The sequence below is a fragment of the Coregonus clupeaformis genome, chromosome 19, assembly GCF_020615455.1.
Source record: "Coregonus clupeaformis isolate EN_2021a chromosome 19, ASM2061545v1, whole genome shotgun sequence".
Lineage (NCBI taxonomy): Eukaryota > Metazoa > Chordata > Actinopteri > Salmoniformes > Salmonidae > Coregonus > Coregonus clupeaformis.
This window is the reverse complement of record NC_059210.1, coordinates 54,909,035-54,921,117: the sequence shown is the minus strand read 5'-3', so window position 1 is coordinate 54,921,117 and position 12,083 is coordinate 54,909,035. Positions and strand designations below refer to the sequence as shown.

Sequence of the window (12,083 nt, the reverse complement as noted above, 5' to 3'; positions counted from 1 at the left end):
CTCCGGCCCTATTGTGTGAATACTTGATTTGTCTCACTCTCTCATGAACAGAGGGAGCCACGCAGTGTGTTTTGGTCTGGCTGCTTCTCAAAGGTCACCTCAGACTTTTATCTCACGGCTGGCCTTGAAGCTTGGTGGAATGGGGCTGACACACACTGACACACATCACGCAGGCCTGGATTCAGTTAAGGCAGCAGCAGCTGCAGCTGGAGGAGGAAGTTCTGTTTCCCATAGTTCACCCAGTGTAATGGAGCATGTATCGTACGTCTCTCAAGATGCCCAGTCATCATCGGCTTGCTTGGAGAAACCTCACACACACACACAGACACACACACAGACAGACAGACAGACATAGGCCCACAGACGGTTAAAATAATAATGAGGGTGAGCGATCACAGCCAGGGCCAAATTACAGCGGGCCTGTTTATAGCACTACGGGCCATACTGATTGAGGTGGTTTATATAGTAACATCTCCTCAGCAGATCTCCTCAGAAGGCTGACCGGCTGACCATCCCATCCCCACGTCATCCATCTCCTCTGGTCACACACACAGGGGAGCGCATTATAATACCCCGGCCCAGTGTGGAAATGTTGCGCTAGCAGTTTCTTAAACATGTGCTGATGGCCATCATTTTCCTTGGCTTGTGTTTATAGCTGGAGGTCCAGTGGCTGTCCACACTCTCTGAGGAGGAAATGGGCTGCTCCAAATAATTGCGAGTAATTATATAAGTCTTATTAGGTACTGTCACTGAAGCCAACATTCATTTGGGTCACTAATGGGACAGACATAAATGTTTTGTTATGCAGACTCTCTTGCTCTCTAGGGCTGACCCCAATTAGTCGACTGGTCGATTGTTTGGTCGATAGGCTGTCGGTTGACTGACATTTTTAGTCGAGCAGTAGCAAATATATACAGTAAATATATATATATATACACAGTACCAGTCAAAGGTTTGGACATACCTACTCATTCAAGGGTTTTTCTTTATTTTTACTATTTTTTACATTGTAGAATAATAGTGAAGACATCACAACTATGAAATAACACATATGGAATCATGTAGTAACCAAAAAAGTGTTAAACAAATCAAAATATATTTTATATTTGAGATTCTTCAAATAGCCACCCTTTTCCTTGATGATAGCTTTGCACACTCTTGGCATTCTCTCAACCAGCTTCATTAGGTAGTCACCTGGAATGCATTTCAATTAACAGGTGAGCCTTCTTAAATGTGAATTTGTGGAATTTATTTCCTTCTTAATGCGTTTGAGACAATCAGTTGTGTTGTAACAAGGTAGGGGGGTATACAGAAGATAGCCCTATTTGGTAAAATACCAACTCCATATTATGAACAGCTCAAATAAGCAAAGAGAAACGACATTCCATTATTACTTTAATCAATCAATCAAATGTATTTATATAGCCCTTTTTACCTCAGCAGATGCCACAAAGTGCTATACAGAAACCCAGCCTAAAACCCCAAACAGCAAGCAAGACATGAAGGTCAATCCGGAAAATTTCAAGGACTTTGAAAGTTTCTTCAAGTGCAGTCGCAAAAACCATCAAGCGCTATGATGAAACTGACTCTCATGAGGACCGCCACAGGAAAGGAAGACCCAGAGTTACCTCTGCTGCAGAGGATAAGTTCATTAGAGTTACCAGCCTCAGAAATCGGCAATTAACTGCACCTCAGATTGCAACCAAAATAAATGCTTCACAGAGTACAAGTAACAGACACATCTCAACATCAACTGTTCAGAGGAGACTGCGTGAATCAGGCCTTCATGGTCGAATTGCTGCAAAGAAACCACTACTAGGACACCAATGAGAAGAAGATACTTGCTTGGGCCACAAAACACGAGCAATGGACATTAGACCAGTGGAAATCTGTCCTTTGGTCTGATGAGTCCAAATTTGAGATGTTTGGTTCCAACCGCCGTGTCTTTGTGAGACGCAGAGTAGGTGAACGGATGATCTCCGTATGTGTGGTTCCCACCGTGAAGCACGGAGGAGGAGGTGTGATGGTGTGGAGTTGCTTTGCTGGTGACACTGTCAGTGATTCATTTAGAATTCAAGGCACACTTAACCAGCATGGCTACCACAGCATACTGCAGTAATACGCCATCCCATCTGGTTTGCGCTTAGTGAGACTATCATTTGGTTCTCAACAGGACAATGACCCAAAACACACCTCCAGGCTGTGTAAGGGCTATTTGACCAAAAAGGAGAGCGATGGAGTGCTGCATCAGACCTGCACAATCACCCGTCCTCATCCCAATTGAGATGGTTTGGGATGAGTTGGACCGCAGAGTGAAGGAAAAGCAGCCAACAAGTGCTCAGCATATGTGGGAACTCCTTCAAGACTGTTGGAAAAGCATTCCTCATGAAGCTGGTTGAGAGAATGCCAAGAGTGTGCAAAGCTGTCATCAAGGTAAAGGGTGGCTACTTTGAAGAATCTAAAATATAAAATATATTTTGATTTGTTAAAAATTTTTGGTTACTACATGATTCCATATGTGTTATTTCATAGTGTTGATGTCTTCACTATTATTCTACAATGTAGAAAATAGTAAAAATAACGAAAACCCTTGAATGAGTAGGTGTGTCCAAACTTTTGACTGGTACTGTATATATATACATACACTACCATTCAAAAGTTTGGGGCCACTTAGAAATGTCCTTGTTTTCGAAAGAAAATCAATTTTTTTGTCCATTAAAAGAACATCAAATTGATCAGAAATACAGTGTAGACATTGTTAATGTTGTAAATGGCTATTGTAGCTGGAAACGGCAGATTTTTTATGGAATATCTACATAGGCGTTCAGAGGCCCATTATCAGCAACCATCAGTCCTGTGTTGAATGCACCAATTTGTAAGTCGCTCTGGATAAGAGCGTCTGCTAAATGATGTAAATGTAAATGTAAATATAAGTATCCCATATCCTGAAGATCTAAATTCTAAAGCCAGATGACTCAGGGACTTCCATTCGGATATCAACCCATATTGTCCCTGGAGGAATAGTTTGTTGGCACTGCCAAGGCTGTTTCCCTTCTACTGCTATTGTAGAACAGCCCTCCAAATGATAAAAGGAAACTGGAGATGCCATTGCTCATCATTACATGGAAATGAAAGGTATTGGCTGGGATATCGTAAGTCATCATATAGGGCGAAGCAACCCGGGCCACGTTGTGTATGATTGGGGCTGTAGATCAGCCTATAGACTAGATGCCTGCTGCACACACCTGTTCATGGAGTGCTATCATTAATTCTGCAGAGCAAGTGCTGGCTTTTGATAGTCTGTGTATTTTACCTTTCCTGCCAAGTGGCACTGCGGGAGAGAGAGAGAGAGAGAGAGAGTGAGAGAGAGAGAGAGAGAGAGAGAGAGAGAGAGAGAGAGAGAGAGAGAATAACTGAATCAGACCCAGGCGCTACAGTGTGTATACATCTTGTCATCCACTCCCAGCATATTGTCCTTACTTATTGCCCCCTCTCAGTATTCTGCTGCAGTGCTCAAGGTCACACGCAGAGCCTAGAGTTTTGTTGGAGCTGAGTGAAGCACTGACCACTCTGCTCTGTGGAAAACAGCTTACTACTTACTGTAGTCTCTCAAACTGTGGTGTTGATGCTCTTTACATTTTAACGGTCCCTCCTGGCCTGTGGAATAGCGCTATCCATGTGGCCATTTTTATATTCTGGGTTTTATTGTGTTTTACAGGCCTGGCCCTCTATAAATATGACATTATTATTCATGGACTGTGGTGAGAAAGAGAGAGAGAGAGTAGAGGGCTGACTGAGTTTGTGTTTTTGGCGGACTTCAGGGCTTTCCTTCTCTGAGACTCTGAGACTCTGACCTGTGACTGAGGAACAGAGGAACAGACACCCTCACTCTTCATCTTCACCCCCTGAGCAAAGGTAAGACACACACACACACACACACACACACACACACACACAAACACACACATACACACACATACACACACACACAGGGCTCCCATCTGTTTCAGGATCTGTTTAACACATTATCAATGGGAACAAGACACTGTAATTACACCAACCAGAGATGTAATACCAGTGCCCTAGCCGCGTCTCAGTCACCGTCGATGTGTTTGTTCAATTAACTTAGATTCAGTTGCACTGTAGTCAGCATTAGCTCCTCTAGCTCAACCCACTCTGCTCTGATATCACAGTGCACTGTTGCACCTTTGACAGCTCTACTGCTTTCTCTGCAGTGAGTACGGTTACATGCACACAATAATGCGATTATTGTGGATAGTCAGATTAATATAGTAGTTCGATTAAAACATTTACATGCTTTGCAAGAAGAACGATTTCCCTAATAATCCTGTTTACATGGACACATCTGATATTAGGCTACCCGATGACACTGATAAATGCAGAAAATTGCCAATCAAAATAAACGTTCTACCACAGCGACCATGTACATTTTGGGAAGCATATTTTATTCTGATTTCGCACATATAAGTTTGTATGTGAAAACTACTTCTAAGACGCATACATTCAGTTGTTCTGAAGTCAATTGACTCACGCTAAAGAGGGAGGCTTGGTCGGCTGGTGCTAGAACATGTGCAGATCATATACACCACTGGAATGCCGATTAAGGTTTTTACATGTCCTAATCATTTGAAAGATGGCTCAGAAATCCAGTTTTAATCGGCGTATGCTTACTTTGATTTTGACCTTACGCCATTTAAGATAAACAGAGTAAGGTGTTTACATGACTATTGCATAATCTGCCTACAACTATAAGCAGTTTAATATAGAATTATTACTGTGAATGTAAACATACTCAGTGTGTCTTATATAAGTAGCATGGTATAATCTTCTTCATTTTACAGCCAACACTCTCCAGTCAGTTGTGCTCTTATTCCCTGCGCCGTCCAAGGTGTAAGGTCCTCTCTGATAGCCACTCAGACCCCTTTCCAGTGGCTCCCCACTTCAAAGTCAAGTGTCTCTGAAAAGGAGGACTAAAATGTGCCTCTTGCCGGCGCTCGGCAGATAGGCTAACTTGCGTTTGGCTACAGATGTAGGATCTTAATTTGAGCCAGTTTGCTATAGCAGGAAAAGAATCCTGCAGGAACAGGAAATGTGAATTATTATGTGAATTATAATTAATAGACATTTTTGTAGGGGTTGATAAATTTTTTGTTAGGCCAAATCAAGTCTGACATTTTCTAAGTGGAAATTACAAACTTTAGAAGCCTTTTTAAACTCAAATACACTACAAGTTTGTGTTTCCTGCTATGCAGGAACATTCTCAGCAACAAAAGAGTGAACAAATGAAGATCCTACATCTGTAGATCAAAGCGTAGGGTAGCTGAACTGTCAGGCTTGACGGCGGCAGGGCTGCTGTGCCATTCATGTGAGTGATGCAGTGAGAAGCCTCAGGCCCTGAGGTGTCAGATCCAAAGCAGAGAAATCAGCAGGACGGGGGGTTTGGGGATGAAGGGTCAAGGATCTGGGCATCACTCTCTCTCCCTCACTGTCCCTGGTAATGTATACAAACATCCCCCTCTGGGCTTTGTGGTTTGCAGGAGATGTGTGTGTGTGTGTGTGTGTGTGTGTGTGTGTGTGTGTGTGTGTGTGTGTGTGTGTGTGTGTGTGTGTGTGTGTGTGTGTGTGTGTGTGTGTGTGTGAGGCAGAGAGTGATAGTGTGTGTGAGTGAGTGAGTGAGTGAGTGAGTGAGTGAGTGAGTGAGTGAGTGAGTGAGTGAATGACTGTGACTGTGCAATGCATGTATGTATGTATGTATTTACAGGTATGTGCACATACAAATAATGTGAGCAAATATGTGTGTGAGTGTGAAGAGAGTCCCCCCCACTCAATCAGAGAGCCTTCAGCTGGCGGATCATTTAGGGTATTGACAGATGAGGTCATTGAAACATCAGTAACCACCCCCCCAACCCCCTCCCCAGCCTCCCAGGCCTCGACCACAGGCATGTGGGCCAGCGAGAAGTGGACTGCTGGGAGGTCAGGAGTAACTGAGACCGGTGGAGGAGGAGGGAGGACAGGACGGAGAGGGCCTGCTCAGAGAGGATGTCCAAACCCTCACCCCCCTCAACTCAAATAAATCAAATAATTAAATCAAATTGTATTTGTCACATGCGCCGAATACAACAGCTATAGACTTTACCGAGCCAGACTACTCCCCCCTCCCTCCCTCCATCTTAGTCTACCTGACGCTACTCCTCCAATGGATCTATTTACATATTTATTTCCCAGGCCGAAGCAGCAGCAGTACGCACCGCTGGCCACCAGAGATACGGCACGCCTCTGTTTATTGGCTATTGATTGAGTGTGCTTTGGCAAAAGGGAGACAATTAGTTTTCCGGCCGCTCGCTGTGGTGGTACTGCTGCTAGAGACAAAAATATAAACGCAACATGTAAAGTGTTGGTCCAATGTTTCATGAGCTGAAATAAAAGATCCCAGAAATGTTCCATAAGCACAAAAAACGTATTTCTCTCAAATTTTGTGCACAAATTTGTTTACTTCCCTGTTAGAGAGCATTTTTCCTTTGCCAAGATAATCCATTCACCTGACAGGTGTGGCATATCAAGAAGCTGATTAAACAGCATGATCATTACACAGGTGCACCTTGTGCTGGGGACAATAAAAGGACACTCTAGATTGTGCAGTTTTGACACACAACACAATGCCACAGATGTCTCAAGTTTTGAGGGAGCGTGCAATTGGCATGCTGACTGCAGGAATAACCACCAGAACTGTTGCCAGAGAATTTAATGTCAATTTCTCTACCATAAGCCGCCTCCGAAATACGTCCATCCCGCCTCACAACCGCAGACCACGTGTATGGCGTCATGTGGGCAAGCGGTTTGCTCATGTCAACGTTGTGAATAGAGTGCCCCATGGTGGCGGTGGAGTTATGGTATGGGCAGGCATAAGCTATGGGCAATGAACACAATTGCATTTTATCTGTGAAAATTTGAATGCATAGAGATACCGTGACGAGATCCTGAGGCCTATTATCGTGGCATTCATCCGCCGCTATCACCTCATGTTTCAGCTTGATAATGCACAGCCCCATGTCGCAAGGATCTGTACACAATTCCTGGAAGCTGAAAATGTCCCAGTTCTTCCATGGCCTGCATACTCACCAGACATGTCACCCATTGAGCTTGTTTGGCATGCACTGGATCAACGTGTGAGACAGGGTGTTCCAGTTCCCGCCAATATCCAGCAACTTCGGTCAGCGATTGAAGAGGAGTGGGACAACATTCCACAGGCCACAATCAACAGCCTGATCAACTCTATGCGAAGGGGATGTGTCGCGCTGCATGAGGCAATTTATTTTATTTTTATTTATGATTTCTTTATTGGACCGTTGTTTAACTAGGCAAGTCAGTTAAGAACAAATTCATATTTATTTGCCTACTAAAAGGCAAAAGGCCTCCTGCGGGGACGGGGGCTGGGATTCAAAATAAAAATATAGGACAAAACACACATCACGACAAGAGACACCACAACACTACATAAAGAGAGACCTAAGACAACAACATAGCATGGCAGCAACACGTGACAACAAAACATGGCAGCAGCACTACATGGTAGCAGCACAAAACATGGTACAAACATTATTGGGCACAGACAACAGCACAAAGGCAAGAAGGTAGAGACAACAATACATCACGCGAAGCAGCCACAACTCTCAGTAAGAGTGTCCATGATTGAGTCTTTGAATGAAGAGATGGAGATAAAACTGTCCAGTTTGAGTGTTTTTTGCAGCTCGTTCCAGTTGCTAGCTGTAGCGAACTGAAAAGAGGAGCGACCCAGGGATGTGTGTGCTTTGGGGATCTTTAACAGAATGTGACTGGCAGACCGGGTGTTGTATGTGGAGGATGAGGGCTGCAGAAGGTATCTCAGATAGGGGGGAGTGAGGCCTAAGAGGGTTTTTATAAACAAACATCAACCAATGTGTCTTGCGACGAGTGTACAGAGATGACCAGTTTATAGAGGAGTATAGAGTGCAGTGATGTGTCCTATAAGGAGCATTGGTGGCAAATCTGATGGCCGAATGGTAAAGAACATCTAGCTGCTCGAGAGCACCCTTACCTGCCGATCTATAAATTACATCTCCGTAATCTAGCATGGGTAGGATGGTCATCTGAATCAGGGTTAGTTTGGCAGCTGGGAGAAAGAGGAGCGATTACGATAGAGGAAACTAAGTCTAGATTTAACCTTAGCCTGCAGCTTTGATATGTGCTGAGAGAAGGACAGTGTACCGTCTAGCCATACTTGTATGAGGTCACTACCTCAAGCTCTAAACCCTCAGAAGTAGTAATCAAACCGGTGGGGAGAGTGGCATTCTTCTTACCAAACCACATGACCTTTGTTTTGGAGGTGTTCAGAACAAGGTTAAGGGCAGAGAAAGCTTGTTGGACACTAAGAAAGCTTTGTTGTAGAGCATTTAACACAAACTCTGGGGAAGGGCCAGCAGAGTATAAGACTGTATCATCTGCATATAAATGGATGAGAGCACTTCCTACTGCCTGAGCTATGTTGTTGATGTAAATTGAGAAGACCGTGGGGCCTAGGATCGAGCCTTGGGGTACTCCCTTGGTGACAGGCAGTGGCTGAGACAGCAGATGTTCTGACTTTATACAATGCACTCTTTGAGAGAGGTAGTTAGCAAACCAGGCCAAAGACCCCTCAGAGACACCAATACTCCTTAGCCAGCCCACAAGAATGGAATGGTCTACCGTATCAAAAGCTTTGGCCAAGTCAATAAAAATAGCAGCACAACATTGCTTAGAATCAAGGACAATGGTGACATCATTTAGGACCTTTAAGGTTGCAGTGACACATCCATAACCTGTGCGGAAACCAGATTGCATACCAGAGAGAATACTATAGACATCAAGAAAGCCAGTCAGTTGATTATTGACACGTTTTTCCAACACTTTTGATAAACAGGGAAAAATAGAAATTGGCCTATAACTATAATTAGGATCAGCTTGATCTCCCCCTTTAAATAAAGGATGCACCGTGCCTGCCTTCCAAGCAATGGGAACTTCCCAAGAAAGGAGAGACAGGTAAAAAAAGGTTAGAGATAGGCTTGGCGATGATAGGGGCTGCAACCTTAAAGAAGAAAAAATCTAAACCATCTGACCCCGATGGTTTTTAGGGTCAAGTTTAAGGAGCTCCTTTAGCACCTCAGACTCAGTGACTGCCTGCAGGGAGAAAAATGTTTGCGGGGCGGGGGAAAAAGAGGGAGGAGCATCGGGGCTAGTCGCATTAGAAGGGGTGGGAGATGAGGAAATGTTGGACGGGCAATGAGGCATGGCTGAGTCAAATAGGAATCCTGACTTAATAAAGTGGTGATTAAAGAGCTCAGCCATGTGCTCCTTGTCAGTAACAACACATCATCAACATTAAGGGACATGGGCAGCTGTGAGGAGGAGGGTTTATTCTCCAGGTCTTTAACCGTTTTCCAGAACTTCTTGGGGTTAGACCCACAGAGAGCGAACTGCTCCTTAAAGTAACTAACTTGGGCCTTCCGGATAGCCTGAGTGCACTTATTTCTCCTTTGCCTGAATGAGAGCCAGTCATCCTGAGTATGCGTGTGCCAAGCCTTTCGCCAAATGGAAATCTTGAGGTAGAGTAACTCTGCCAGATCACGGTCGAACCAGGGGCTGAACCTGTTTTTAATTCTCATTTTCTTTATGGGGGCGTGTTTGTTAACAATACCACTGAAAATATCAAAACATAAAGTCCAAGCGTCTTCGACAGAGGGGATCAAGCTGATTCTATGCCAATTTACAGAGGCCAGGTCATGAAGGAAGGCTTACTCATTCAAGTTTTTTAGCAAGCGTCTATGACAAATCAGGACAGGTCATTTCACTGAGCAGCCATTATGAACACAGGCTATAAAACAGTGATCACTAAGGTCATTACAGAAAACACCAGACTGATACCTATCAGGATTATTTGTGAGGATAACATCAAGGAGAGTAGCCTTTTCTGGGTGTTTGGAGTCGTACCTTGTGGGATTGGTAATAATCTGAGAGAGATTTAGGGAGTCCCATTGCTTTAGGACTTGGTCAGGTGGTTTAAGCATGTCCCAGTTTAGGTCACCTAGCAGGACAAATTCAGACTTAGTGTAAGGGGCTAGGAGAGAGCTTAGGGCAGGTAGGGTACAGGCCGGTGCTGATGGTGGACGATAATACCCAGCAACAGTCAACAAAGAGCTATTTGAAAGTGTAATGCTTAAAACCAGCAAATCAAATTGTTTGGTAAAGATTGCCACTCCACCACCGTTGGAAGATCTGTCTTGCCGAAAAACATTATAACCAGAAAGGTTAACATCGGTGTTCAAAACACTCTTTCTTAACCATGTCTCAGTAATGACCAACACATCTGGATTGGAGCTGTGAACCCACACCTTCAATTGATCAATTTTAGGTAATAAGCTTCTAGTGTTAACGTGCAGAAAACCCAGGCTTTTACGAGAGCAGAAATCAGTGAAACAGATATCAGAGCACAAGTCAGAATTGGGGCTAGTAGATGGGCCAGGGTGTACATGCACATTTCCAGATATCATCAACAGTAATACAATCAGGGCACGGCAGAGGACAGGGAGAGCTCTGCAGTGTTGATTTTTTATGACATTTGAATGTGCATCAGCCAGATACTGACTGGTTTTCTGATCCACACCCCTACTTTTTTTTTTTTTAAAGGTATCTGTGACCAACAGATGCATATCCGTATTCCCAGTCATGTGAAATCCATAGATTAGGGCCTAATGAATTTTTTTTAATTAACTGATTTCCTTATATGAACTGTAACACAGTAAAATCTTTGAAATGTTGCGTGTTGCGTTTATATTTTAGTTCAGTGTAGATAGATAGCTAGCTAGCTATACACACTGTAGCGTGAGATGATTAATGATGCAGTACGAGATGGAGGGATGGCAACATGTAATCTTCCGACTTGGTTTATTTATATAGGGTCAAGACATGGACACAGGTTCTATTCTGTGGAGAGGTCGCAAGCATAAGGCGAGCTATGTCAGTGCGAAAGGACGAGAAATTCAATTTGGCCCTCTGATGACATCCATTTGAAATTAAATTGGTTCCTGCACATTGTTTTCATTTTCCAGGAGACAATGGTTCATCATGTATGCTTGGGTGTGAATGTGTCTCAGTCACACCACAATGCGAGGAGGAACCACCCTTCCATGAGAAAGCTAATGAATGACTATAATTAAGTATTTCCCAGCATCTGCATTTGCAACACACATCTCCAATACAATAAATGTATTATGATGTTATAAGAAATAGAATGTTCAAATCTCTTGTTGTAGACAGTCTAATTAACAAGCTTGGCGTTTGAGAGGAGGGTGATATCTTCTTTGAGCCTCTCTGATCTACTGGGAGATTGGTATTCCCTCCACACAGGCTGAACACTGCTTGTACTGGCTGGCAGGTTGACTTTCATTGTGTGGGAAGAGTAGCTACATATTTATCAGCAATGACTGTACAGTACATTCATTTTCTGGAAGAAAACCTATACACTGTATGAGCATCAGGCAGCTTTGTGCTATGAAATAGTTTATTATCAGTTAAATGAGATAAAAATAGTGTGAGATAAAAACGATTTTACCTGTAAAGATTTATTAGCTCTCTTGCAGAATTCAGAAGTAATGAATGCAGTATACCGTACAGTTGAAGTCATTTAAACTCGTTTTTCAACCACTCCACAAATTTCTTGTTAACAAACTATAGTTTTGGCAAGTCGGTTAGGACATCTACTTTGTGCATGACATAAGTAATTTTTCCAACAATTGTTTACAGACAGATTATTTCACTTATAATTCACTGTATCACAATTCCAGTGGGTCAGAAGTTTACATACACTAAGTTGACTGTGCCTTTAAACAGCTTGGAAAATTCAAGAAAATGATATCATGGCTTTAGAAGCTTCTGACAGGCTAATTGACATCATTTGAGTCAATTGGAGGTGTACCTGTGGATGTATTTCAAGGCCTACCTTCAAACTCAGTGCCTCTTTGCTTGACATCATGGGAAAATCAAAAGAAATC

At 43.3% G+C, this 12,083-nt stretch overlaps 1 protein-coding gene across 1 annotated transcript in view; it reads left to right on the top strand.

Moving 5' to 3' along the window:
• The window catches only part of LOC121532285 (tetraspanin-9), a 280,383-nt gene that overhangs the window by 76,774 nt on the left and 191,526 nt on the right, over positions 1-12,083 (top strand). The window contains exon 3 of the mRNA XM_041838138.2: positions 3,822-3,915. The gene's annotated coding sequence lies outside the window, so the exon portion shown is untranslated. The remainder of the gene's footprint in view (positions 1-3,821; positions 3,916-12,083) is intronic.